At 38.5% G+C, this 26,094-nt stretch overlaps 35 non-coding genes across 35 annotated transcripts; 9 read left to right on the top strand and 26 right to left on the bottom strand.

Moving 5' to 3' along the window:
- Positions 1-116: 116 nt before the first annotated feature.
- On the top strand, positions 117-188 carry TRNAD-GUC (transfer RNA aspartic acid (anticodon GUC)). The gene has a single exon. It is a non-coding gene; the product is annotated as a tRNA-Asp (tRNA).
- Positions 189-1,679: 1,491 nt separating this feature from the next.
- TRNAD-GUC (transfer RNA aspartic acid (anticodon GUC)) lies at positions 1,680-1,751 on the top strand. The gene has a single exon. It is a non-coding gene; the product is annotated as a tRNA-Asp (tRNA).
- Positions 1,752-1,993: 242 nt separating this feature from the next.
- TRNAD-GUC (transfer RNA aspartic acid (anticodon GUC)) lies at positions 1,994-2,065 on the top strand. The gene has a single exon. It is a non-coding gene; the product is annotated as a tRNA-Asp (tRNA).
- A 1,491-nt stretch (positions 2,066-3,556) lies between these two features.
- Positions 3,557-3,628, top strand: TRNAD-GUC (transfer RNA aspartic acid (anticodon GUC)). The gene has a single exon. It is a non-coding gene; the product is annotated as a tRNA-Asp (tRNA).
- Positions 3,629-5,281: 1,653 nt separating this feature from the next.
- On the top strand, positions 5,282-5,353 carry TRNAD-GUC (transfer RNA aspartic acid (anticodon GUC)). Its single transcript has one exon. It is a non-coding gene; the product is annotated as a tRNA-Asp (tRNA).
- A 1,958-nt stretch (positions 5,354-7,311) lies between these two features.
- TRNAD-GUC (transfer RNA aspartic acid (anticodon GUC)) lies at positions 7,312-7,383 on the top strand. Its single transcript has one exon. It is a non-coding gene; the product is annotated as a tRNA-Asp (tRNA).
- A 554-nt stretch (positions 7,384-7,937) lies between these two features.
- Positions 7,938-8,009, top strand: TRNAD-GUC (transfer RNA aspartic acid (anticodon GUC)). The gene has a single exon. It is a non-coding gene; the product is annotated as a tRNA-Asp (tRNA).
- A 553-nt stretch (positions 8,010-8,562) lies between these two features.
- Positions 8,563-8,634, top strand: TRNAD-GUC (transfer RNA aspartic acid (anticodon GUC)). Its single transcript has one exon. It is a non-coding gene; the product is annotated as a tRNA-Asp (tRNA).
- A 555-nt stretch (positions 8,635-9,189) lies between these two features.
- On the top strand, positions 9,190-9,261 carry TRNAD-GUC (transfer RNA aspartic acid (anticodon GUC)). The gene has a single exon. It is a non-coding gene; the product is annotated as a tRNA-Asp (tRNA).
- Positions 9,262-10,079: 818 nt separating this feature from the next.
- On the bottom strand, positions 10,080-10,153 carry TRNAD-GUC (transfer RNA aspartic acid (anticodon GUC)). Its single transcript has one exon. It is a non-coding gene; the product is annotated as a tRNA-Asp (tRNA).
- Positions 10,154-11,645: 1,492 nt separating this feature from the next.
- TRNAD-GUC (transfer RNA aspartic acid (anticodon GUC)) lies at positions 11,646-11,717 on the bottom strand. The gene has a single exon. It is a non-coding gene; the product is annotated as a tRNA-Asp (tRNA).
- Positions 11,718-12,506: 789 nt separating this feature from the next.
- TRNAD-GUC (transfer RNA aspartic acid (anticodon GUC)) lies at positions 12,507-12,580 on the bottom strand. The gene has a single exon. It is a non-coding gene; the product is annotated as a tRNA-Asp (tRNA).
- A 553-nt stretch (positions 12,581-13,133) lies between these two features.
- On the bottom strand, positions 13,134-13,205 carry TRNAD-GUC (transfer RNA aspartic acid (anticodon GUC)). The gene has a single exon. It is a non-coding gene; the product is annotated as a tRNA-Asp (tRNA).
- A 242-nt stretch (positions 13,206-13,447) lies between these two features.
- Positions 13,448-13,519, bottom strand: TRNAD-GUC (transfer RNA aspartic acid (anticodon GUC)). The gene has a single exon. It is a non-coding gene; the product is annotated as a tRNA-Asp (tRNA).
- A 242-nt stretch (positions 13,520-13,761) lies between these two features.
- Positions 13,762-13,833, bottom strand: TRNAD-GUC (transfer RNA aspartic acid (anticodon GUC)). Its single transcript has one exon. It is a non-coding gene; the product is annotated as a tRNA-Asp (tRNA).
- A 242-nt stretch (positions 13,834-14,075) lies between these two features.
- On the bottom strand, positions 14,076-14,147 carry TRNAD-GUC (transfer RNA aspartic acid (anticodon GUC)). The gene has a single exon. It is a non-coding gene; the product is annotated as a tRNA-Asp (tRNA).
- Positions 14,148-15,014: 867 nt separating this feature from the next.
- On the bottom strand, positions 15,015-15,086 carry TRNAD-GUC (transfer RNA aspartic acid (anticodon GUC)). The gene has a single exon. It is a non-coding gene; the product is annotated as a tRNA-Asp (tRNA).
- Positions 15,087-15,875: 789 nt separating this feature from the next.
- TRNAD-GUC (transfer RNA aspartic acid (anticodon GUC)) lies at positions 15,876-15,949 on the bottom strand. The gene has a single exon. It is a non-coding gene; the product is annotated as a tRNA-Asp (tRNA).
- A 553-nt stretch (positions 15,950-16,502) lies between these two features.
- On the bottom strand, positions 16,503-16,574 carry TRNAD-GUC (transfer RNA aspartic acid (anticodon GUC)). The gene has a single exon. It is a non-coding gene; the product is annotated as a tRNA-Asp (tRNA).
- A 242-nt stretch (positions 16,575-16,816) lies between these two features.
- On the bottom strand, positions 16,817-16,888 carry TRNAD-GUC (transfer RNA aspartic acid (anticodon GUC)). The gene has a single exon. It is a non-coding gene; the product is annotated as a tRNA-Asp (tRNA).
- A 789-nt stretch (positions 16,889-17,677) lies between these two features.
- On the bottom strand, positions 17,678-17,751 carry TRNAD-GUC (transfer RNA aspartic acid (anticodon GUC)). The gene has a single exon. It is a non-coding gene; the product is annotated as a tRNA-Asp (tRNA).
- A 553-nt stretch (positions 17,752-18,304) lies between these two features.
- TRNAD-GUC (transfer RNA aspartic acid (anticodon GUC)) lies at positions 18,305-18,376 on the bottom strand. The gene has a single exon. It is a non-coding gene; the product is annotated as a tRNA-Asp (tRNA).
- A 553-nt stretch (positions 18,377-18,929) lies between these two features.
- Positions 18,930-19,001, bottom strand: TRNAD-GUC (transfer RNA aspartic acid (anticodon GUC)). The gene has a single exon. It is a non-coding gene; the product is annotated as a tRNA-Asp (tRNA).
- Positions 19,002-19,243: 242 nt separating this feature from the next.
- On the bottom strand, positions 19,244-19,315 carry TRNAD-GUC (transfer RNA aspartic acid (anticodon GUC)). Its single transcript has one exon. It is a non-coding gene; the product is annotated as a tRNA-Asp (tRNA).
- A 789-nt stretch (positions 19,316-20,104) lies between these two features.
- Positions 20,105-20,178, bottom strand: TRNAD-GUC (transfer RNA aspartic acid (anticodon GUC)). The gene has a single exon. It is a non-coding gene; the product is annotated as a tRNA-Asp (tRNA).
- A 553-nt stretch (positions 20,179-20,731) lies between these two features.
- Positions 20,732-20,803, bottom strand: TRNAD-GUC (transfer RNA aspartic acid (anticodon GUC)). The gene has a single exon. It is a non-coding gene; the product is annotated as a tRNA-Asp (tRNA).
- A 242-nt stretch (positions 20,804-21,045) lies between these two features.
- On the bottom strand, positions 21,046-21,117 carry TRNAD-GUC (transfer RNA aspartic acid (anticodon GUC)). Its single transcript has one exon. It is a non-coding gene; the product is annotated as a tRNA-Asp (tRNA).
- A 789-nt stretch (positions 21,118-21,906) lies between these two features.
- TRNAD-GUC (transfer RNA aspartic acid (anticodon GUC)) lies at positions 21,907-21,980 on the bottom strand. The gene has a single exon. It is a non-coding gene; the product is annotated as a tRNA-Asp (tRNA).
- A 789-nt stretch (positions 21,981-22,769) lies between these two features.
- Positions 22,770-22,843, bottom strand: TRNAD-GUC (transfer RNA aspartic acid (anticodon GUC)). Its single transcript has one exon. It is a non-coding gene; the product is annotated as a tRNA-Asp (tRNA).
- A 553-nt stretch (positions 22,844-23,396) lies between these two features.
- Positions 23,397-23,468, bottom strand: TRNAD-GUC (transfer RNA aspartic acid (anticodon GUC)). Its single transcript has one exon. It is a non-coding gene; the product is annotated as a tRNA-Asp (tRNA).
- A 242-nt stretch (positions 23,469-23,710) lies between these two features.
- On the bottom strand, positions 23,711-23,782 carry TRNAD-GUC (transfer RNA aspartic acid (anticodon GUC)). The gene has a single exon. It is a non-coding gene; the product is annotated as a tRNA-Asp (tRNA).
- A 242-nt stretch (positions 23,783-24,024) lies between these two features.
- On the bottom strand, positions 24,025-24,096 carry TRNAD-GUC (transfer RNA aspartic acid (anticodon GUC)). The gene has a single exon. It is a non-coding gene; the product is annotated as a tRNA-Asp (tRNA).
- A 242-nt stretch (positions 24,097-24,338) lies between these two features.
- TRNAD-GUC (transfer RNA aspartic acid (anticodon GUC)) lies at positions 24,339-24,410 on the bottom strand. The gene has a single exon. It is a non-coding gene; the product is annotated as a tRNA-Asp (tRNA).
- A 789-nt stretch (positions 24,411-25,199) lies between these two features.
- Positions 25,200-25,273, bottom strand: TRNAD-GUC (transfer RNA aspartic acid (anticodon GUC)). The gene has a single exon. It is a non-coding gene; the product is annotated as a tRNA-Asp (tRNA).
- Positions 25,274-25,826: 553 nt separating this feature from the next.
- On the bottom strand, positions 25,827-25,898 carry TRNAD-GUC (transfer RNA aspartic acid (anticodon GUC)). The gene has a single exon. It is a non-coding gene; the product is annotated as a tRNA-Asp (tRNA).
- Positions 25,899-26,094: the final 196 nt, after the last annotated feature.

Genomic DNA, 26,094 nt, shown 5'->3' with positions numbered 1-26,094 from the left:
CTGAACTTTTAAAGATTAATCCTTTTTCATTTCAAGCGTTTGTTTACTGAGTACATGAGGTTTTTTATACTTGTTATAATTTCATTCAATCAAGAATCAGTCACATCTTGAGCGAGTCCTCGATAGTATAGTGGTTAGTATCCCCGCCTGTCACGCGGGAGACCGGGGTTCAATTCCCCGTCGGGGAGAACGGTTCTTTTAATAATGTTTTGGCCACTGCATCTCCTTATTGTTATTACTATTTAAAACAACTTTCTGTTGACATTAATCTTTGATTTTTCACCAAACGTAAAGCAACCTACTGCTCTCAAAGACTGAACTTTTAAAGATTAATCCTTTCTCCTTTCAAGCGTTTATTTACTGAGTACATGAGGTTTTTTATACTTGTTATAATTGCATTCAATCCAGAATCAGTCACATCCTGAGCGCGTCCGCGATAATATCGTGGTTAGTATCCTCGCCTGTCACGCGGGAGACCAGGGTTCAATTCCCCGTCGGGGAGAACGGTTCTTTTAATAATGTTTTGGCCACTGCATCTCCTTATTGTTATTACTATTTAAAACAACTTTCTGTTGACATTAATCTTTGATTTTTCACCAAACGTAAAGCAACCTACTGCTCTCAAAGACTGAACTTTTAAAGATTAATCCTTTCTCCTTTCAAGCGTTTATTTACTGAGTACATGAGGTTTTTTATACTTGTTATAATTTCATTCAATCAAGAATCAGTGACATCCTGAGCGAGTCCGCGATAATATAGTGGTTAGTATCCTCGCCTGTCACGCGGGAGACAAGGGTTCAATTACCCATCGGGGAGAACGACTCTTTTAATGATGTTTTGGCCACTGGCTATCATTGTTATGACTATTTAAAATGACTTGCTGTTGACGTCACTTACCGAATTTTTACCAAATGTAAAGCAACGTGCTGCTCTCAAAGGATGAACTTTTTAAGATAAAGCCCTCTTCATTTCAAGATATTACTTACTCACTATATGAGTTTAATTACACTTGTTATAATTTCATTCAAGCAAGAATTAGCCACATCTTGAGCGAGTCCTCGATAATATAGTGGTTAGTATCTGCGCCTGTCACGCGGGAGACCGGGGTTCATTTCCCCGTCGGGGAGAACGACTCTTTTAAGAACGCTTTGGCCACAGGATCTCCCTATTGTTCTGACTATTTAAAAGGACTTGCTGTTGAATTTAATCACTGATTTTTCACCAGACGTAAAGCAACCTGCTGCTCTCAAAGACTGAACTTTTAAAGATTAATCCTTCTTCTTTTCAAGCGTTTATATACTGAGTAAATGAGTTTTTTTATACTTGTTAAAATTTCATTCAATCAAGAATCAGTCACATCCTGAGCGAGTCTGCGATAATATAGTGGTTAGTATCCCCGCCTGTAAGGCGGGAGAGTGGGGTTCAATTCCCCTTCGGGAAGCACTACTCTTTTAATAATGTTTTGGCCACTAGCTATCATTGTTATGACTATTTAAAAGGACATGCTGTTGACTTCACTTACTGAATTTTTACCAAATGCAAAGCAACGTGCTGCTCCCAAAGGCTAAACTTTTTAGATAAAGCTCTCTTCATTTCAAGAGATTACTTACTCACTATATGAGTTTAATTACACTTGTTATAATTTCATTCAATCAAGAATTAGCCACATCTAGAGCGAGTCCTCGATAGTATAGTGGTTAGTATCCCCGCCTGTCACGCGGGAGACCGGGGTTCAATTCCCCGTCGGGGAGAACAGTTCTTTTAATAATGTTTTGGCCACTGCATCTCCTTATTGTTATTACTATTTAAAACAACTTGCTGTTGAATTTAATCACTGAATTTTCACCAGACGTAAAGCAACCTGCTGCTCTCAAATACTGAACTTTTAAAGATTAATCCTTTTTCATTTCAAGCGTTTGTTTACTGAGTACATGAGGTTTTTTATACTTGTTATAATTTCATTCAATCAAGAATCAGTCACATCTTGAGCGAGTCCTCGATAGTATAGTGGTTAGTATCCCCGCCTGTCACGCGGGAGACCGGGGTTCAATTCCCCGTCGGGGAGAACGGTTCTTTTAATAATGTTTTGGCCACTGCATCTCCTTATTGTTATTACTATTTAAAACAACTTTCTGTTGACATTAATCTTTGATTTTTCACCAAACGTAAAGCAACCTACTGCTCTCAAAGACTGAACTTTTAAAGATTAATCCTTTCTCCTTTCAAGCGTTTATTTACTGAGTACATGAGGTTTTTTATACTTGTTATAATTGCATTCAATCCAGAATCAGTCACATCCTGAGCGCGTCCGCGATAATATCGTGGTTAGTATCCTCGCCTGTCACGCGGGAGACCAGGGTTCAATTCCCCGTCGGGGAGAACGGTTCTTTTAATAATGTTTTGGCCACTGCATCTCCTTATTGTTATTACTATTTAAAACAACTTTCTGTTGACATTAATCTTTGATTTTTCACCAAACGTAAAGCAACCTACTGCTCTCAAAGACTGAACTTTTAAAGATTAATCCTTTCTCCTTTCAAGCGTTTATTTACTGAGTACATGAGGTTTTTTATACTTGTTATAATTTCATTCAATCAAGAATCAGTGACATCCTGAGCGAGTCCGCGATAATATAGTGGTTAGTATCCTCGCCTGTCACGCGGGAGACAAGGGTTCAATTACCCATCGGGGAGAACGACTCTTTTAATGATGTTTTGGCCACTGGCTATCATTGTTATGACTATTTAAAATGACTTGCTGTTGACGTCACTTACCGAATTTTTACCAAATGTAAAGCAACGTGCTGCTCTCAAAGGATGAACTTTTTAAGATAAAGCCCTCTTCATTTCAAGATATTACTTACTCACTATATGAGTTTAATTACACTTGTTATAATTTCATTCAAGCAAGAATTAGCCACATCTTGAGCGAGTCCTCGATAATATAGTGGTTAGTATCTGCGCCTGTCACGCGGGAGACCGGGGTTCATTTCCCCGTCGGGGAGAACGACTCTTTTAAGAACGCTTTGGCCACAGGATCTCCCTATTGTTCTGACTATTTAAAAGGACTTGCTGTTGAATTTAATCACTGATTTTTCACCAGACGTAAAGCAACCTGCTGCTCTCAAAGACTGAACTTTTAAAGATTAATCCTTCTTCTTTTCAAGCGTTTATATACTGAGTAAATGAGTTTTTTTATACTTGTTAAAATTTCATTCAATCAAGAATCAGTCACATCCTGAGCGAGTCTGCGATAATATAGTGGTTAGTATCCCCGCCTGTAAGGCGGGAGAGTGGGGTTCAATTCCCCTTCGGGAAGCACTACTCTTTTAATAATGTTTTGGCCACTAGCTATCATTGTTATGACTATTTAAAAGGACATGCTGTTGACTTCACTTACTGAATTTTTACCAAATGCAAAGCAACGTGCTGCTCCCAAAGGCTAAACTTTTTAGATAAAGCTCTCTTCATTTCAAGAGATTACTTACTCACTATATGAGTTTAATTACACTTGTTATAATTTCATTCAATCAAGAATTAGCCACATCTAGAGCGAGTGCTCGATAGTATAGTGGTTAGTATCCCCGCCTGTCACGCGGGAGACCGGGGTTCAATTCCCCGTCGGGGAGAACGACTCTTTTAATGATGTTTTGGGCACTGGCTATTATTGTTATGACTATTTAAATTTTAAAAGGACTTGCTGTTGACGTCACTTACCGAATTCTTACCAAATGTAAAGCAACGTGCTGCTCCCAAAGACTGAACTTTTTATGATAAAGCCCTCTTAATTTCAAGAGATTACTTAATCACTATATGAGTTTAATCACACTTGTTATAATTTCATTCAATCAAGAATTAGCCACATCCAGAGCGTGTCCTCGATAGTATAGTGGTTAGTATCCCCGCCTGTCACGCGGGAGACCGCGGTTCAATTCCCCGTCGGGGAGAACAGTTCCTTTAATAATGTTTTGGCCACAGGATCTCCCTATTGTTATTACTGTTTAAAAGGACTTGCTGTTGACTTTAGTCACTGATTTTTCACCAAACGTTAAGTTTCTGCTGCTCTCAAAGACTGAACTTTTAAAGATGAAGCCCTCTTCATTTCAAGGTATTACTTACTCACTATATGAATTTATTTATACTCATAATATTAGGGGTTTCCCCTTTTTTCTGGCAACAAAACTGAAACTTTTTACGAGGATTTATGTCTGCATTAACCAAAATACCTGCAGTCAAAATGCAAACAGAAAACATTCTATGATAATATATGCATTGTCCTTGAAACTGATAGGTCCACACCAAGGTACGGCTTTCTTTTGAGCCTCGGCCCAATTGGTGCTCGACCAGATGACGCCAAAAGGCGTACTTATGTATACCTGTTATAATTTCATTCAATCAAGAATTAGCCACATCCAGCGCGAGTCCTCGATAGTATAGTGGTTAGAATCCCCGCCTGTCATGCGGGAGACCGGTGTCCAATTCTCCGTCGGGGAGAACGGTTCTTAAAATAACGTTTTGGCCTCTGCATCTCCTTATTGTTATTACTATTTAAAACAACTTGCTGTTGACTTTAATCACTGATTTTTCACCAAACGTTAAGCAACCTGCTGCTCTCAAAGACTGAACTTTTACAGAGGAAGCCCTCTTCATTTTAAGCGAATATTTAGTCACTATATGAGTTTGTTTATACTTATAATATTAGGGTTGGCCCCATTTTTCTGGCAACAAAACTGAAACCTTTTTACAAGGAATCATGTCTGCATTAACCAAAATACCTGCAGTCAAAATGCAAACAGAAAACATTCTATGATAATATATGCATTGTCCTTGAAATTGATTGGTCCACACCAAGGGACGGCTTTCTTTTGAGCCTCGACCCAATTGGTGCTCGACCAGATGACGCCAAAATGCGTACTTATTTATACTTGTTATAATTTCATTCAATCAAGAATCAGTCACATCCTGAGCGAGTCCGCGATAATATCGTGGTTAGTATCCCCGCCTGTCACGCGGGAGAGTGGAGTTCAATTCCCCTTCGGGAAGCACTACTCTTTTAATAATGTTTTGGCCACTGGCTATCATTGTTATGACTATTTAAAAGGACTTGCTGTTGACTTCACTTACTGAATTTTTACCAAATGTAAAGCAACGTGCTCCTCCCAAAGGCTGAACTTTTTAAGATTAATCCTTCTTCATTTCAAGCGTTTATATACTGAGTACATGAGTTTTTTTATACTTGTTATAATTTCTTTCAATCAAGAATTAGCCACATCTTGCGCGAGTCCTCGATAGTATAGTGGTTAGTATCCCCGCCTGTCACGCGGGAGACCGGGGTTCAATTCCCCGTCGGGGAGAACGGTTCTTTTAATAATGCTTTGGTCATTGCATCTCTTTATTGTTATTACTATTTAAAACAACTTGCTGTTGACTTTAATCACTGATTTTTCACCAAACGTTAAGCAACCTGCTGCTCTCAAAGACTGAACTTTTAAAGATGAAGCCCTCTTCATTTCAAGCGTTTATTTACTGAGTACATGAGGTTTTTTATACTTGTTATAATTTCATTCAATCAATAATTAGCACATCCAGAGCGAGTCCTCGATAATATAGTGGTTAGTATCCCCGCCTGTCACGCGGGAGACCGGGGTTCAATTGCCCGTCGGGGAGAACGGTTCTTTTAATAATGTTTTGGCCACTGGCTATCATTGTTATGACTATTTTATAGGACTTGCTGTTGACTTCACTTACTACATTTTTACCAAATGTAAAGCAACGTGCTGCTCCCAAAGACTGAACTTTTTATGATAAAGCCCTCTTAATTTCAAGAGATTACTTAATCACTATATGAGTTTAACCACACTTGTTATAATTTCATTCAATCAAGAATTAGCCACATCCAGAGCGTGTCCTCGATAGTATAGTGGTTAGTATCCCCGCCTGTCACGCGGGAGACCGCGGTTCAATTCCCCGTCGGGGAGAACAGTTCCTTTAATAATGTTTTGGCCACAGGATCTCCCTATTGTTATTACTGTTTAAAAGGACTTGCTGTTGACTTTAGTCACTGATTTTTCACCAAACGTTAAGTTTCTGCTGCTCTCAAAGACTGAACTTTTAAAGATGAAGCCCTCTTCATTTCAAGGTATTACTTACTCACTATATGAGTTTATTTATACTCATAATATTAGGGGTTTCCCCTTTTTTCTGGCAACAAAACTGAAACTTTTTACGAGGATTTATGTCTGCATTAACCAAAATACCTGCAGTCAAAATGCAAACAGAAAACATTCTATGATAATATATGCATTGTCCTTGAAACTGATAGGTCCACACCAAGGTACGGCTTTCTTTTGAGCCTCGGCCCAATTGGTGCTCGACCAGATGACGCCAAAAGGCGTACTTATGTATACCTGTTATAATTTCATTCAATCAAGAATTAGCCACATCCAGCGCGAGTCCTCGATAGTATAGTGGTTAGAATCCCCGCCTGTCATGCGGGAGACCGGTGTCCAATTCTCCGTCGGGGAGAACGGTTCTTAAAATAACGTTTTGGCCTCTGCATCTCCTTATTGTTATTACTATTTAAAACAACTTGCTGTTGACTTTAATCACTGATTTTTCACCAAACGTTAAGCAACCTGCTGCTCTCAAAGACTGAACTTTTACAGAGGAAGCCCTCTTCATTTTAAGCGAATATTTAGTCACTATATGAGTTTGTTTATACTTATAATATTAGGGTTGGCCCCATTTTTCTGGCAACAAAACTGAAACCTTTTTACAAGGAATCATGTCTGCATTAACCAAAATACCTGCAGTCAAAATGCAAACAGAAAACATTCTATGATAATATATGCATTGTCCTTGAAATTGATTGGTCCACACCAAGGGACGGCTTTCTTTTGAGCCTCGACCCAATTGGTGCTCGACCAGATGACGCCAAAATGCGTACTTATTTATACTTGTTATAATTTCATTCAATCAAGAATCAGTCACATCCTGAGCGAGTCCGCGATAATATCGTGGTTAGTATCCCCGCCTGTCACGCGGGAGAGTGGAGTTCAATTCCCCTTCGGGAAGCACTACTCTTTTAATAATGTTTTGGCCACTGGCTATCATTGTTATGACTATTTAAAAGGACTTGCTGTTGACTTCACTTACTGAATTTTTACCAAAAGTAAAGCAACGTCCTGCTCCCAAAGGCTGAACTTTTTAAGATTAATCCTTCTTCATTTCAAGCGTTTATATACTGAGTACATGAGTTTTTTATACTTGTTATAATTTCATTCAATCAAGAATTAGCCACATCTTGCGCGAGTCCTCGATAGTATAGTGGTTAGTATCCCCGCCTGTCACGCGGGAGACCGGGGTTCAATTCCCCGTCGGGGAGAACGGTTCTTTTAATAATGCTTTGGTCATTGCATCTCTTTATTGTTATTACTATTTAAAACAACTTGCTGTTGACTTTAATCACTGATTTTTCACCAAACGTTAAGCAACCTGCTGCTCTCAAAGACTGAACTTTTAAAGATGAAGCCCTCTTCATTTCAAGCGTTTATTTACTGAGTACATGAGGTTTTTTATACTTGTTATAATTTCATTCAATCAAGAATTAGCACATCCAGAGCGAGTCCTCGATAATATAGTGGTTAGTATCCCCGCCTGTCACGCGGGAGACCGGGGTTCAATTGCCCGTCGGGGAGAACAGTTCCTTTAATAATGTTTTGGCCACAGGATCTCCCTATTGTTATTACTGTTTAAAAGGACTTGCTGTTGACTTTAGTCACTGATTTTTCACCAAACGTTAAGTTTCTGCTGCTCTCAAAGACTGAAATTTTAAAGATGAAGCCCTCTTCATTTCATTAGATTAGTTACTCACTATATGAGTTTATTTACACTTACTATTATTTCATTCAATCAAGAATCAATCACATTTTGAGCGAGTCCTCGATAGTATAGTGGTTAGTATCCCCGCCTGTCACGCGGGAGACCGGGGTTCAATTCCCCGTCGGGGAGAACAGTTCTTTTAGTAATCTTTTGGCTACTATATCTCCTTATTGTTATCACTATTTAAAAGGACTTGCTGTTGAATTTAATCACTGAATTATCACCAGACGTAAAGCAACCTGCTGCTCCCAAAGACTGAACTTTTAAAGATTAATCCTTCTTCTTTTCAAGCGTTTATTTACTGAGTATATGAGGTTTTTTATACTTGTTATAATTTCATTCAATCAAGAATCAGTCACATCCTGAGCGCGTCCGCGATAATATCGTGGTTAGTATCCGCGCCTGTCACGCGGGAGACCAGGGTTCAATTACCCATCGGGGAGAACGACTCTTTTAATGATGTTTTGGCCACTGGCTATCATTGTTATGACTATTTAAAAGGACTTGCTGTTGACGTCACTTACCGAATTTTTACCAAATGTAAAGCAACGTGCTGCTACCAAAGGCTGAACTTTTTAAGATAAAACCCTCTTCATTTCATTAGATTAGTTACTCACTATATGAGTTTATTTACACTTACTATTATTTCATTCAATCAAGAATCAATCACATTTTGAGCGAGTCCTCGATAGTATAGTGGTTAGTATCCCCGCCTGTCACGCGGGAGACCGGGGTTCAATTCCCCGTCGGGGAGAACAGTTCTTTTAGTAATCTTTTGGCTACTATATCTCCTTATTGTTATCACTATTTAAAAGGACTTGCTGTTGAATTTAATCACTGAATTATCACCAGACGTAAAGCAACCTGCTGCTCCCAAAGACTGAACTTTTAAAGATTAATCCTTCTTCTTTTCAAGCGTTTATTTACTGAGTATATGAGGTTTTTTTATACTTGTTATAATTTCATTCAATCAAGAATCAGTCACATCCTGAGCGAGTCCGCGATAATACCGTGATAAGTATCCCCGCCTGTCACGCGGGAGACCAGGGTTCAATTACACATCGGGGAGAACGACTCTTTTAATGATGTTTTGGCCACTGGCTATCATTGTTATGACTATTTAAAAGGACTTGCTGTTGACGTCACTTACCGATTTTTTTACCAAATGTAAAGCAACGTGCTGCCCTCAAAGGCTGAACTTTTTAAGATGAAGCCCTCTTCATTTCAAGAGATTACTTACTCACTATATGAGTTGTTTTATACATGTTATAATTTCATTCAATCAAGAATTAGCCACATCTTGCGCGAGTCCTCGATAGTATAGTGGTTAGTATCCCCGCCTGTCACGCGGGAGACCGGGGTTCAATTCCCCGTCGGGGAGAACGGTTCTTTTAATAATGCTTTGGTCATTGCATCTCTTTATTGTTATTACTATTTAAAACAACTTGCTGTTGACTTTAATCACTGATTTTTGACTGATTTTCTGACTGATTTGTCAGAACAATACAGATTTGTCAGAAAATTAGTCAGAACAATAGGGAGATCCTGTGGCCAAAGCGTTCTTAAAAGAGTCGTTCTCCCCGACGGGGAAATGAACCCCGGTCTCCCGCGTGACAGGCGCAGATACTAACCACTATATTATCGAGGACTCGCTCAAGATGTGGCTAATTCTTGCTTGAATGAAATTATAACAAGTGTAATTAAACTCATATAGTGAGTAAGTAATATCTTGAAATGAAGAGGGCTTTATCTTAAAAAGTTCATCCTTTGAGAGCAGCACGTTGCTTTACATTTGGTAAAAATTCGGTAAGTGACGTCTACAGAAAGTCATTTTAAATAGTCATAACAATGATAGCCAGTGGCCAAAACATCATTAAAAGAGTCGTTCTCCCCGATGGGTAATTGAACCCTGGTCTCCCGCGTGACAGGCGAGGATACTAACCACTATATTATCGCGGACTCGCTCAGGATGTCACTGATTCTTGATTGAATGAAATTATAACAAGTATAAAAAACCTCATGTACTCAGTAAATAAACGCTTGAAAAGAAGAAGGATTAATCTTTAAAAGTTCAGTCTTTGGGAGCAGCAGGTTGCTTTACGTCTGGTGATAATTCAGTGATTAAATTCAACAGCAAGTCCTTTTAAATAGTGATAACAATAAGGAGATGTAGTGGCCAAAACATTATTAAAAGAACTGTTCCCCCCGACGGGGAATTGAACCCCGGTCTCCCGCGTGACAGGCGGGGATACTAACCACTATACTATCGAGGACTCGCTCAAGATGTGGCTAATTCTTGATTGAAAGAAATAATACCAAGTGTAAATAAACTCATATAGTGAGTAAGTAATAGCTTGAAATGAAGAGGGTTTTATCTTAAAAAGTTCAGCTTTTGAGAGCAGTACGTTGTTTTAAGTTTGGTGAAAATTCAGTGAATAAAGTCAACAGCATGTCCTTTTAAATAGTCATAACAATGATAGCTAGTGGCCAAAACATTATTAAAAGAGTAGTGCTTCCCGAAGGGGAATTGAACCCCACTCTCCCGCCTGACAGGCGGGGATACAAACCACTATATTATCGCAGACTCGCTCAGGATGTGACTGATTCTTGATTGAATGAAATTTTAACAAGTATAAAAAAACTCATTTACTCAGTATATAAACGCTTGAAAAGAAGAAGGATTAATCTTTAAAAGTTCAGTCTTTGAGAGCAGCAGGTTGCTTTACGTCTGGTGAAAAATCAGTGATTAAATTCAACAGCAAGTCCTTTTAAATAGTCAGAACAATAGGGAGATCCTGTGGCCAAAGCGTTCTTAAAAGAGTCGTTCTCCCCGACGGGGAAATGAACCCCGGTCTCCCGCGTGACAGGCGCAGATACTAACCACTATATTATCGAGGACTCGCTCAAGATGTGGCTAATTCTTGCTTGAATGAAATTATAACAAGTGTAATTAAACTCATATAGTGAGTAAGTAATATCTTGAAATGAAGAGGGCTTTATCTTAAAAAGTTCATCCTTTGAGAGCAGCACGTTGCTTTACATTTGGTAAAAATTCGGTAAGTGACGTCAACAGCAAGTCATTTTAAATAGTCATAACAATGATAGCCAGTGGCCAAAACATCATTAAAAGAGTCGTTCTCCCCGATGGGTAATTGAACCCTTGTCTCCCGCGTGACAGGCGAGGATACTAACCACTATATTATCGCGGACTCGCTCAGGATGTCACTGATTCTTGATTGAATGAAATTATAACAAGTATAAAAAACCTCATGTACTCAGTAAATAAACGCTTGAAAGGAGAAAGGATTAATCTTTAAAAGTTCAGTCTTTGAGAGCAGTAGGTTGCTTTACGTTTGGTGAAAAATCAAAGATTAATGTCAACAGAAAGTTGTTTTAAATAGTAATAACAATAAGGAGATGCAGTGGCCAAAACATTATTAAAAGAACCGTTCTCCCCGACGGGGAATTGAACCCTGGTCTCCCGCGTGACAGGCGAGGATACTAACCACGATATTATCGCGGACGCGCTCAGGATGTGACTGATTCTGGATTGAATGCAATTATAACAAGTATAAAAAACCTCATGTACTCAGTAAATAAACGCTTGAAAGGAGAAAGGATTAATCTTTAAAAGTTCAGTCTTTGAGAGCAGTAGGTTGCTTTACGTTTGGTGAAAAATCAATGATTAATGTCAACAGAAAGTTGTTTTAAATAGTAATAACAATAAGGAGATGCAGTGGCCAAAACATTATTAAAAAAACCGTTCTCCCCGACGGGGAATTGAACCCCGGTCTCCCGCGTGACAGGCGGGGATACTAACCACTATACTATCGAGGACTCGCTCAAGATGTGGCTAATCATTGATTGAATGAAATTATAACAAGTATACATAAGTACGCCTTTTGGCGTCATCTGGTCGAGCACCAATTGGGTCGAGGCTCAAAAGAAAGCTGTCCCTTGGTGTGGACCAATCAGTTTCAAGGACAATGCATATATTATCATAGAATGTTTTCTGTTTGCATTTTGACTGCAGGTATTTTGGTTAATGCAGACATGATTCCTTGTAAAAAGGTTTTAGTTTTGTTGCCAGAAAAAAAGGGGAAAACCCTAATATTATAAGTATAAATAAACTCATATAGTGACTAAATATTCGCTTAAAATGAAGAGGGCTTCATCTGTAAAAGTTCAGTCTTTGAGAGCAGCAGGTTGCTTAACGTTTGGTGAAAAATCAGTGATTAAAGTCAACAGCAAGTCCTTTTAAATAGTCAGAACAATAGGGAGATCCTGTGGCCAAAGCGTTGTTAAAAGAGTCGTTCTCCCCGACAGGGAAATGAACCCCGGTCTCCCGCGTGACAGGCGCAGATACTAACCACTATATTATCGAGGACTCGCTCAAGATGTGGCTAATTCTTGATTGAATGAAATTATAACAAGTATAAAAACCTCATGTACTCAGTAAATAAACGCTTGAAATGAAAAAGGATTAATCTTTAAAAGTTCAGTATTTGAGAGCAGCAGGTTGCTTTACGTCTGGTGAAAATTCAATGATTAAATTCAACAGCAAGTCCTTTTAAATAGTGATAACAATAAGGAGATGTAGTGGCCAAAACATTATTAAAAGAACTGTTCCCCCCGACGGGGAATTGAACCCCGGTCTCCCGCGTGACAGGCGGGGATACTAACCACTATACTATCGAGGACTCGCTCAAAATGTGGCTAATTCTTGATTGAATGAAATAATACCAAGTGTAAATAAACTCATATAGTGAGTAAGTAATAGCTTGAAATGAAGAGGGTTTTATCTTAAAAAGTTCAGCTTTTGAGAGCAGTACGTTGTTTTAAGTTTGGTGAAAATTCAGTGAATAAAGTCCACAGCAAGTCATTTTAAATAGTCATAACTATGATAGCCAGTGGCCAAAACATTATTGAAAGAGTAGTGCTTCCCGATGGGGAATTGAACCCCACTCTCCCGCGTGACAGGCGCAGATACTAACCACTATATTATCGAGGACTCGCTCAAGATGTGGCTAATTCTTGATTGAATGAAATTATAACAAGTATAAAAAACCTCATGTACTCAGTAAACAAACGCTTGAAATGAAAAAGGATTAATCTTTAAAAGTTCAGTATTTGAGAGCAGCAGGTTGCTTTACGTCTGGTGAAAATTCAGTGATTAAATTCAACAGCAAGTTGTTTTAAATAGTAATAACAATAAGGAGATGCAGTGGCCAAAACATTATTAAAAGAACCGTTCTCCCCGACGGGGAATTGAACCCCGGTCTCCCGCGTGACAGGCGGGGATACTAACCACTATACTATCGAGGACTCGCTCAAGATGTGACTGATTCTTGATTGAATGAAATTATAACAAGTATAAAAAACCTCATGTACTCAGTAAACAAACGCTTGAAATGAAAAAGGATTAATCTTTAAAAGTTCAGTATTTGAGAGCAGCAGGTTGCTTTACGTCTGGTGAAAATTCAGTGATTAAATTCAACAGCAAGTTGTTTTAAATAGTAATAACAATAAGGAGATGCAGTGGCCAAAACATTATTAAAAGAACCGTTCTCCCCGACGGGGAATTGAACCCCGGTCTCCCGCGTGACAGGCGGGGATACTAACCACTATACTATCGAGGACTCTCTCAAGATGTGACTGATTCTTGATTGAATGAAATTATAACAAGTATAAAAAACCTCATGTACTCAGTAAACAAACGCTTGAAATGAAAAAGGATTAATCTTTAAAAGTTCAGTATTTGAGAGCAGCAGGTTGCTTTACGTCTGGTGAAAATTCAGTGATTAAATTCAACAGCAAGTTGTTTTAAATAGTAATAACAATAAGGAGATGCAGTGGCCAAAACATTATTAAAAGAACTGTTCTCCCCGACGGGGAATTGAACCCCGGTCTCCCGCGTGACAGGCGGGGATACTAACCACTATACTATCGAGGACTCGCTCAAGATGTGACTGATTCTTGATTGAATGAAATTATAACAAGTATAAAAAACCTCATGTACTCAGTAAATAAACGCTTGAAAGGAGAAAGGATTAATCTTTAAAAGTTCAGTCTTTGAGAGCAGTAGGTTGCTTTACGTTTGGTGAAAAATCAATGATTAATGTCAACAGAAAGTTGTTTTAAATAGTAATAACAATAAGGAGATGCAGTGGCCAAAACATTATTAAAAGAACCGTTCTCCCCGACGGGGAATTGAACCCCGGTCTCCCGCGTGACAGGCGGGGATACTAACCACTATATTATCGAGGACTCGCTCAAGATGTGGCTAATTCTTGCTTGAATGAAATTATAACAAGTGTAATTAAACTCATATAGTGAGTAAGTAATATCTTGAAATGAAGAGGGCTTTATCTTAAAAAGTTCATCCTTTGAGAGCAGCACGTTGCTTTACATTTGGTAAAAATTCGGTAAGTGACGTCAACAGCAAGTCATTTTAAATAGTCATAACAATGATAGCCAGTGGCCAAAACATCATTAAAAGAGTCGTTCTCCCCGATGGGTAATTGAACCCTTGTCTCCCGCGTGACAGGCGAGGATACTAACCACTATATTATCGCGGACTCGCTCAGGATGTCACTGATTCTTGATTGAATGAAATTATAACAAGTATAAAAAACCTCATGTACTCAGTAAATAAACGCTTGAAAGGAGAAAGGATTAATCTTTAAAAGTTCAGTCTTTGAGAGCAGTAGGTTGCTTTACGTTTGGTGAAAAATCAAAGATTAATGTCAACAGAAAGTTGTTTTAAATAGTAATAACAATAAGGAGATGCAGTGGCCAAAACATTATTAAAAGAACCGTTCTCCCCGACGGGGAATTGAACCCTGGTCTCCCGCGTGACAGGCGAGGATACTAACCACGATATTATCGCGGACGCGCTCAGGATGTGACTGATTCTGGATTGAATGCAATTATAACAAGTATAAAAAACCTCATGTACTCAGTAAATAAACGCTTGAAAGGAGAAAGGATTAATCTTTAAAAGTTCAGTCTTTGAGAGCAGTAGGTTGCTTTACGTTTGGTGAAAAATCAATGATTAATGTCAACAGAAAGTTGTTTTAAATAGTAATAACAATAAGGAGATGCAGTGGCCAAAACATTATTAAAAGAACCGTTCTCCCCGACGGGGAATTGAACCCCGGTCTCCCGCGTGACAGGCGGGGATACTAACCACTATACTATCGAGGACTCGCTCAAGATGTGGCTAATCATTGATTGAATGAAATTATAACAAGTATACATAAGTACGCCTTTTGGCGTCATCTGGTCGAGCACCAATTGGGTCGAGGCTCAAAAGAAAGCTGTCCCTTGGTGTGGACCAATCAGTTTCAAGGACAATGCATATATTATCATAGAATGTTTTCTGTTTGCATTTTGACTGCAGGTATTTTGGTTAATGCAGACATGATTCCTTGTAAAAAGGTTTTAGTTTTGTTGCCAGAAAAAAAGGGGAAAACCCTAATATTATAAGTATAAATAAACTCATATAGTGACTAAATATTCGCTTAAAATGAAGAGGGCTTCATCTGTAAAAGTTCAGTCTTTGAGAGCAGCAGGTTGCTTAACGTTTGGTGAAAAATCAGTGATTAAAGTCAACAGCAAGTCCTTTTAAATAGTCAGAACAATAGGGAGATCCTGTGGCCAAAGCGTTGTTAAAAGAGTCGTTCTCCCCGACAGGGAAATGAACCCCGGTCTCCCGCGTGACAGGCGCAGATACTAACCACTATATTATCGAGGACTCGCTCAAGATGTGGCTAATTCTTGATTGAATGAAATTATAACAAGTATAAAAACCTCATGTACTCAGTAAATAAACGCTTGAAATGAAAAAGGATTAATCTTTAAAAGTTCAGTATTTGAGAGCAGCAGGTTGCTTTACGTCTGGTGAAAATTCAATGATTAAATTCAACAGCAAGTCCTTTTAAATAGTGATAACAATAAGGAGATGTAGTGGCCAAAACATTATTAAAAGAACTGTTCCCCCCGACGGGGAATTGAACCCCGGTCTCCCGCGTGACAGGCGGGGATACTAACCACTATACTATCGAGGACTCGCTCAAAATGTGGCTAATTCTTGATTGAATGAAATAATACCAAGTGTAAATAAACTCATATAGTGAGTAAGTAATAGCTTGAAATGAAGAGGGTTTTATCTTAAAAAGTTCAGCTTTTGAGAGCAGTACGTTGTTTTAAGTTTGGTGAAAATTCAGTGAATAAAGTCCACAGCAAGTCATTTTAAATAGTCATAACTATGATAGCCAGTGGCCAAAACATTATTGAAAGAGTAGTGCTTCCCGATGGGGAATTGAACCCCACTCTCCCGCGTGACAGGCGCAGATACTAACCACTATATTATCGAGGACTCGCTCAAGATGTGGCTAATTCTTGATTGAATGAAATTATAACAAGTATAAAAAACCTCATGTACTCAGTAAACAAACGCTTGAAATGAAAAAGGATTAATCTTTAAAAGTTCAGTATTTGAGAGCAGCAGGTTGCTTTACGTCTGGTGAAAATTCAGTGATTAAATTCAACAGCAAGTTGTTTTAAATAGTAATAACAATAAGGAGATGCAGTGGCCAAAACATTATTAAAAGAACCGTTCTCCCCGACGGGGAATTGAACCCCGGTCTCCCGCGTGACAGGCGGGGATACTAACCACTATACTATCGAGGACTCGCTCAAGATGTGACTGATTCTTGATTGAATGAAATTATAACAAGTATAAAAAACCTCATGTACTCAGTAAACAAACGCTTGAAATGAAAAAGGATTAATCTTTAAAAGTTCAGTATTTGAGAGCAGCAGGTTGCTTTACGTCTGGTGAAAATTCAGTGATTAAATTCAACAGCAAGTTGTTTTAAATAGTAATAACAATAAGGAGATGCAGTGGCCAAAACATTATTAAAAGAACCGTTCTCCCCGACGGGGAATTGAACCCCGGTCTCCCGCGTGACAGGCGGGGATACTAACCACTATACTATCGAGGACTCGCTCAAGATGTGGCTAATCATTGATTGAATGAAATTATAACAAGTATACATAAGTACGCCTTTTGGCGTCATCTGGTCGAGCACCAATTGGGTCGAGGCTCAAAAGAAAGCTGTCCCTTGGTGTGGACCAATCAGTTTCAAGGACAATGCATATATTATCATAGAATGTTTTCTGTTTGCATTTTGACTGCAGGTATTTTGGTTAATGCAGACATGATTCCTTGTAAAAAGGTTTTAGTTTTGTTGCCAGAAAAAAAGGGGAAAACCCTAATATTATAAGTATAAATAAACTCATATAGTGACTAAATATTCGCTTAAAATGAAGAGGGCTTCATCTGTAAAAGTTCAGTCTTTGAGAGCAGCAGGTTGCTTAACGTTTGGTGAAAAATCAGTGATTAAAGTCAACAGCAAGTCCTTTTAAATAGTCAGAACAATAGGGAGATCCTGTGGCCAAAGCGTTGTTAAAAGAGTCGTTCTCCCCGACAGGGAAATGAACCCCGGTCTCCCGCGTGACAGGCGCAGATACTAACCACTATATTATCGAGGACTCGCTCAAGATGTGGCTAATTCTTGATTGAATGAAATTATAACAAGTATAAAAACCTCATGTACTCAGTAAATAAACGCTTGAAATGAAAAAGGATTAATCTTTAAAAGTTCAGTATTTGAGAGCAGCAGGTTGCTTTACGTCTGGTGAAAATTCAATGATTAAATTCAACAGCAAGTCCTTTTAAATAGTGATAACAATAAGGAGATGTAGTGGCCAAAACATTATTAAAAGAACTGTTCCCCCCGACGGGGAATTGAACCCCGGTCTCCCGCGTGACAGGCGGGGATACTAACCACTATACTATCGAGGACTCGCTCAAAATGTGGCTAATTCTTGATTGAATGAAATAATACCAAGTGTAAATAAACTCATATAGTGAGTAAGTAATAGCTTGAAATGAAGAGGGTTTTATCTTAAAAAGTTCAGCTTTTGAGAGCAGTACGTTGTTTTAAGTTTGGTGAAAATTCAGTGAATAAAGTCCACAGCAAGTCATTTTAAATAGTCATAACTATGATAGCCAGTGGCCAAAACATTATTGAAAGAGTAGTGCTTCCCGATGGGGAATTGAACCCCACTCTCCCGCGTGACAGGCGCAGATACTAACCACTATATTATCGAGGACTCGCTCAAGATGTGGCTAATTCTTGATTGAATGAAATTATAACAAGTATAAAAAACCTCATGTACTCAGTAAACAAACGCTTGAAATGAAAAAGGATTAATCTTTAAAAGTTCAGTATTTGAGAGCAGCAGGTTGCTTTACGTCTGGTGAAAATTCAGTGATTAAATTCAACAGCAAGTTGTTTTAAATAGTAATAACAATAAGGAGATGCAGTGGCCAAAACATTATTAAAAGAACCGTTCTCCCCGACGGGGAATTGAACCCCGGTCTCCCGCGTGACAGGCGGGGATACTAACCACTATACTATCGAGGACTCGCTCAAAATGTGGCTAATTCTTGATTGAATGAAATAATACCAAGTGTAAATAAACTCATATAGTGAGTAAGTAATAGCTTGAAATGAAGAGGGTTTTATCTTAAAAAGTTCAGCTTTTGAGAGCAGTACGTTGTTTTAAGTTTGGTGAAAATTCAGTGAATAAAGTCCACAGCAAGTCATTTTAAATAGTCATAACTATGATAGCCAGTGGCCAAAACATTATTGAAAGAGTAGTGCTTCCCGATGGGGAATTGAACCCCACTCTCCCGCGTGACAGGCGCAGATACTAACCACTATATTATCGAGGACTCGCTCAAGATGTGGCTAATTCTTGATTGAATGAAATTATAACAAGTATAAAAAACCTCATGTACTCAGTAAACAAACGCTTGAAATGAAAAAGGATTAATCTTTAAAAGTTCAGTATTTGAGAGCAGCAGGTTGCTTTACGTCTGGTGAAAATTCAGTGATTAAATTCAACAGCAAGTTGTTTTAAATAGTAATAACAATAAGGAGATGCAGTGGCCAAAACATTATTAAAAGAACCGTTCTCCCCGACGGGGAATTGAACCCCGGTCTCCCGCGTGACAGGCGGGGATACTAACCACTATACTATCGAGGACTCGCTCAAGATGTGACTGATTCTTGATTGAATGAAATTATAACAAGTATAAAAAACCTCATGTACTCAGTAAACAAACGCTTGAAATGAAAAAGGATTAATCTTTAAAAGTTCAGTATTTGAGAGCAGCAGGTTGCTTTACGTCTGGTGAAAATTCAGTGATTAAATTCAACAGCAAGTTGTTTTAAATAGTAATAACAATAAGGAGATGCAGTGGCCAAAACATTATTAAAAGAACTGTTCTCCCCGACGGGGAATTGAACCCCGGTCTCCCGCGTGACAGGCGGGGATACTAACCACTATACTATCGAGGACTCGCTCAAGATGTGGCTAATCATTGATTGAATGAAATTATAACAAGTATACATAAGTACGCCTTTTGGCGTCATCTGGTCGAGCACCAATTGGGTCGAGGCTCAAAAGAAAGCTGTCCCTTGGTGTGGACCAATCAGTTTCAAGGACAATGCATATATTATCATAGAATGTTTTCTGTTTGCATTTTGACTGCAGGTATTTTGGTTAATGCAGACATGATTCCTTGTAAAAAGGTTTTAGTTTTGTTGCCAGAAAAAAAGGGGAAAACCCTAATATTATAAGTATAAATAAACTCATATAGTGACTAAATATTCGCTTAAAATGAAGAGGGCTTCATCTGTAAAAGTTCAGTCTTTGAGAGCAGCAGGTTGCTTAACGTTTGGTGAAAAATCAGTGATTAAAGTCAACAGCAAGTCCTTTTAAATAGTCAGAACAATAGGGAGATCCTGTGGCCAAAGCGTTGTTAAAAGAGTCGTTCTCCCCGACAGGGAAATGAACCCCGGTCTCCCGCGTGACAGGCGCAGATACTAACCACTATATTATCGAGGACTCGCTCAAGATGTGGCTAATTCTTGATTGAATGAAATTATAACAAGTATAAAAACCTCATGTACTCAGTAAATAAACGCTTGAAATGAAAAAGGATTAATCTTTAAAAGTTCAGTATTTGAGAGCAGCAGGTTGCTTTACGTCTGGTGAAAATTCAATGATTAAATTCAACAGCAAGTCCTTTTAAATAGTGATAACAATAAGGAGATGTAGTGGCCAAAACATTATTAAAAGAACTGTTCCCCCCGACGGGGAATTGAACCCCGGTCTCCCGCGTGACAGGCGGGGATACTAACCACTATACTATCGAGGACTCGCTCAAAATGTGGCTAATTCTTGATTGAATGAAATAATACCAAGTGTAAATAAACTCATATAGTGAGTAAGTAATAGCTTGAAATGAAGAGGGTTTTATCTTAAAAAGTTCAGCTTTTGAGAGCAGTACGTTGTTTTAAGTTTGGTGAAAATTCAGTGAATAAAGTCCACAGCAAGTCATTTTAAATAGTCATAACTATGATAGCCAGTGGCCAAAACATTATTGAAAGAGTAGTGCTTCCCGATGGGGAATTGAACCCCACTCTCCCGCGTGACAGGCGCAGATACTAACCACTATATTATCGAGGACTCGCTCAAGATGTGGCTAATTCTTGATTGAATGAAATTATAACAAGTATAAAAAACCTCATGTACTCAGTAAACAAACGCTTGAAATGAAAAAGGATTAATCTTTAAAAGTTCAGTATTTGAGAGCAGCAGGTTGCTTTACGTCTGGTGAAAATTCAGTGATTAAATTCAACAGCAAGTTGTTTTAAATAGTAATAACAATAAGGAGATGCAGTGGCCAAAACATTATTAAAAGAACCGTTCTCCCCGACGGGGAATTGAACCCCGGTCTCCCGCGTGACAGGCGGGGATACTAACCACTATACTATCGAGGACTCGCTCAAGATGTGACTGATTCTTGATTGAATGAAATTATAACAAGTATAAAAAACCTCATGTACTCAGTAAACAAACGCTTGAAATGAAAAAGGATTAATCTTTAAAAGTTCAGTATTTGAGAGCAGCAGGTTGCTTTACGTCTGGTGAAAATTCAGTGATTAAATTCAACAGCAAGTTGTTTTAAATAGTAATAACAATAAGGAGATGCAGTGGCCAAAACATTATTAAAAGAACCGTTCTCCCCGACGGGGAATTGAACCCCGGTCTCCCGCGTGACAGGCGGGGATACTAACCACTATACTATCGAGGACTCTCTCAAGATGTGACTGATTCTTGATTGAATGAAATTATAACAAGTATACATAAGTACGCCTTTTGGCGTCATCTGGTCGAGCACCAATTGGGTCGAGGCTCAAAAGAAAGCTGTCCCTTGGTGTGGACCAATCAGTTTCAAGGACAATGCATATATTATCATAGAATGTTTTCTGTTTGCATTTTGACTGCAGGTATTTTGGTTAATGCAGACATGATTCCTTGTAAAAAGGTTTTAGTTTTGTTGCCAGAAAAAAAGGGGAAAACCCTAATATTATAAGTATAAATAAACTCATATAGTGACTAAATATTCGCTTAAAATGAAGAGGGCTTCATCTGTAAAAGTTCAGTCTTTGAGAGCAGCAGGTTGCTTAACGTTTGGTGAAAAATCAGTGATTAAAGTCAACAGCAAGTCCTTTTAAATAGTCAGAACAATAGGGAGATCCTGTGGCCAAAGCGTTGTTAAAAGAGTCGTTCTCCCCGACAGGGAAATGAACCCCGGTCTCCCGCGTGACAGGCGCAGATACTAACCACTATATTATCGAGGACTCGCTCAAGATGTGGCTAATTCTTGATTGAATGAAATTATAACAAGTATAAAAACCTCATGTACTCAGTAAATAAACGCTTGAAATGAAAAAGGATTAATCTTTAAAAGTTCAGTATTTGAGAGCAGCAGGTTGCTTTACGTCTGGTGAAAATTCAATGATTAAATTCAACAGCAAGTCCTTTTAAATAGTGATAACAATAAGGAGATGTAGTGGCCAAAACATTATTAAAAGAACTGTTCCCCCCGACGGGGAATTGAACCCCGGTCTCCCGCGTGACAGGCGGGGATACTAACCACTATACTATCGAGGACTCTCTCAAGATGTGACTGATTCTTGATTGAATGAAATTATAACAAGTATACATAAGTACGCCTTTTGGCGTCATCTGGTCGAGCACCAATTGGGTCGAGGCTCAAAAGAAAGCTGTCCCTTGGTGTGGACCAATCAGTTTCAAGGACAATGCATATATTATCATAGAATGTTTTCTGTTTGCATTTTGACTGCAGGTATTTTGGTTAATGCAGACATGATTCCTTGTAAAAAGGTTTTAGTTTTGTTGCCAGAAAAAAAGGGGAAAACCCTAATATTATAAGTATAAATAAACTCATATAGTGACTAAATATTCGCTTAAAATGAAGAGGGCTTCATCTGTAAAAGTTCAGTCTTTGAGAGCAGCAGGTTGCTTAACGTTTGGTGAAAAATCAGTGATTAAAGTCAACAGCAAGTCCTTTTAAATAGTCAGAACAATAGGGAGATCCTGTGGCCAAAGCGTTGTTAAAAGAGTCGTTCTCCCCGACAGGGAAATGAACCCCGGTCTCCCGCGTGACAGGCGCAGATACTAACCACTATATTATCGAGGACTCGCTCAAGATGTGGCTAATTCTTGATTGAATGAAATTATAACAAGTATAAAAACCTCATGTACTCAGTAAATAAACGCTTGAAATGAAAAAGGATTAATCTTTAAAAGTTCAGTATTTGAGAGCAGCAGGTTGCTTTACGTCTGGTGAAAATTCAATGATTAAATTCAACAGCAAGTCCTTTTAAATAGTGATAACAATAAGGAGATGTAGTGGCCAAAACATTATTAAAAGAACTGTTCCCCCCGACGGGGAATTGAACCCCGGTCTCCCGCGTGACAGGCGGGGATACTAACCACTATACTATCGAGGACTCGCTCAAAATGTGGCTAATTCTTGATTGAATGAAATAATACCAAGTGTAAATAAACTCATATAGTGAGTAAGTAATAGCTTGAAATGAAGAGGGTTTTATCTTAAAACGTTCAGCTTTTGAGAGCAGTACGTTGTTTTAAGTTTGGTGAAAATTCAGTGAATAAAGTCCACAGCAAGTCATTTTAAATAGTCATAACTATGATAGCCAGTGGCCAAAACATTATTGAAAGAGTAGTGCTTCCCGATGGGGAATTGAACCCCACTCTCCCGCGTGACAGGCGCAGATACTAACCACTATATTATCGAGGACTCGCTCAAGATGTGGCTAATTCTTGATTGAATGAAATTATAACAAGTATAAAAAACCTCATGTACTCAGTAAACAAACGCTTGAAATGAAAAAGGATTAATCTTTAAAAGTTCAGTATTTGAGAGCAGCAGGTTGCTTTACGTCTGGTGAAAATTCAGTGATTAAATTCAACAGCAAGTTGTTTTAAATAGTAATAACAATAAGGAGATGCAGTGGCCAAAACATTATTAAAAGAACCGTTCTCCCCGACGGGGAATTGAACCCCGGTCTCCCGCGTGACAGGCGGGGATACTAACCACTATACTATCGAGGACTCGCTCAAGATGTGACTGATTCTTGATTGAATGAAATTATAACAAGTATAAAAAACCTCATGTACTCAGTAAACAAACGCTTGAAATGAAAAAGGATTAATCTTTAAAAGTTCAGTATTTGAGAGCAGCAGGTTGCTTTACGTCTGGTGAAAATTCAGTGATTAAATTCAACAGCAAGTTGTTTTAAATAGTAATAACAATAAGGAGATGCAGTGGCCAAAACATTATTAAAAGAACCGTTCTCCCCGACGGGGAATTGAACCCCGGTCTCCCGCGTGACAGGCGGGGATACTAACCACTATACTATCGAGGACTCTCTCAAGATGTGACTGATTCTTGATTGAATGAAATTATAACAAGTATAAAAAACCTCATGTACTCAGTAAACAAACGCTTGAAATGAAAAAGGATTAATCTTTAAAAGTTCAGTATTTGAGAGCAGCAGGTTGCTTTACGTCTGGTGAAAATTCAGTGATTAAATTCAACAGCAAGTTGTTTTAAATAGTAATAACAATAAGGAGATGCAGTGGCCAAAACATTATTAAAAGAACTGTTCTCCCCGACGGGGAATTGAACCCCGGTCTCCCGCGTGACAGGCGGGGATACTAACCACTATACTATCGAGGACTCGCTCAAGATGTGACTGATTCTTGATTGAATGAAATTATAACAAGTATAAAAAACCTCATGTACTCAGTAAATAAACGCTTGAAAGGAGAAAGGATTAATCTTTAAAAGTTCAGTCTTTGAGAGCAGTAGGTTGCTTTACGTTTGGTGAAAAATCAATGATTAATGTCAACAGAAAGTTGTTTTAAATAGTAATAACAATAAGGAGATGCAGTGGCCAAAACATTATTAAAAGAACCGTTCTCCCCGACGGGGAATTGAACCCCGGTCTCCCGCGTGACAGGCGGGGATACTAACCACTATACTATCGAGGACTCGCTCAAGATGTGGCTAATCATTGATTGAATGAAATTATAACAAGTATACATAAGTACGCCTTTTGGCGTCATCTGGTCGAGCACCAATTGGGTCGAGGCTCAAAAGAAAGCTGTCCCTTGGTGTGGACCAATCAGTTTCAAGGACAATGCATATATTATCATAGAATGTTTTCTGTTTGCATTTTGACTGCAGGTATTTTGGTTAATGCAGACATGATTCCTTGTAAAAAGGTTTTAGTTTTGTTGCCAGAAAAAAAGGGGAAAACCCTAATATTATAAGTATAAATAAACTCATATAGTGACTAAATATTCGCTTAAAATGAAGAGGGCTTCATCTGTAAAAGTTCAGTCTTTGAGAGCAGCAGGTTGCTTAACGTTTGGTGAAAAATCAGTGATTAAAGTCAACAGCAAGTCCTTTTAAATAGTCAGAACAATAGGGAGATCCTGTGGCCAAAGCGTTGTTAAAAGAGTCGTTCTCCCCGACAGGGAAATGAACCCCGGTCTCCCGCGTGACAGGCGCAGATACTAACCACTATATTATCGAGGACTCGCTCAAGATGTGGCTAATTCTTGATTGAATGAAATTATAACAAGTATAAAAACCTCATGTACTCAGTAAATAAACGCTTGAAATGAAAAAGGATTAATCTTTAAAAGTTCAGTATTTGAGAGCAGCAGGTTGCTTTACGTCTGGTGAAAATTCAATGATTAAATTCAACAGCAAGTCCTTTTAAATAGTGATAACAATAAGGAGATGTAGTGGCCAAAACATTATTAAAAGAACTGTTCCCCCCGACGGGGAATTGAACCCCGGTCTCCCGCGTGACAGGCGGGGATACTAACCACTATACTATCGAGGACTCGCTCAAAATGTGGCTAATTCTTGATTGAATGAAATAATACCAAGTGTAAATAAACTCATATAGTGAGTAAGTAATAGCTTGAAATGAAGAGGGTTTTATCTTAAAAAGTTCAGCTTTTGAGAGCAGTACGTTGTTTTAAGTTTGGTGAAAATTCAGTGAATAAAGTCCACAGCAAGTCATTTTAAATAGTCATAACTATGATAGCCAGTGGCCAAAACATTATTGAAAGAGTAGTGCTTCCCGATGGGGAATTGAACCCCACTCTCCCGCGTGACAGGCGCAGATACTAACCACTATATTATCGAGGACTCGCTCAAGATGTGGCTAATTCTTGATTGAATGAAATTATAACAAGTATAAAAAACCTCATGTACTCAGTAAACAAACGCTTGAAATGAAAAAGGATTAATCTTTAAAAGTTCAGTATTTGAGAGCAGCAGGTTGCTTTACGTCTGGTGAAAATTCAGTGATTAAATTCAACAGCAAGTTGTTTTAAATAGTAATAACAATAAGGAGATGCAGTGGCCAAAACATTATTAAAAGAACCGTTCTCCCCGACGGGGAATTGAACCCCGGTCTCCCGCGTGACAGGCGGGGATACTAACCACTATACTATCGAGGACTCGCTCAAGATGTGACTGATTCTTGATTGAATGAAATTATAACAAGTATAAAAAACCTCATGTACTCAGTAAACAAACGCTTGAAATGAAAAAGGATTAATCTTTAAAAGTTCAGTATTTGAGAGCAGCAGGTTGCTTTACGTCTGGTGAAAATTCAGTGATTAAATTCAACAGCAAGTTGTTTTAAATAGTAAT

Source organism: Petromyzon marinus (assembly GCF_048934315.1).
Source record: "Petromyzon marinus isolate PM22_M1 ecotype Great Lakes invasive population chromosome 70 unlocalized genomic scaffold, UKy_Petmar_22M1.pri1.0 chr70_unloc.1, whole genome shotgun sequence".
NCBI lineage: Eukaryota > Metazoa > Chordata > Hyperoartia > Petromyzontiformes > Petromyzontidae > Petromyzon > Petromyzon marinus.
Note: the sequence above shows the minus strand (reverse complement) of the source record. Positions and strands in the feature narration are given on the sequence as shown.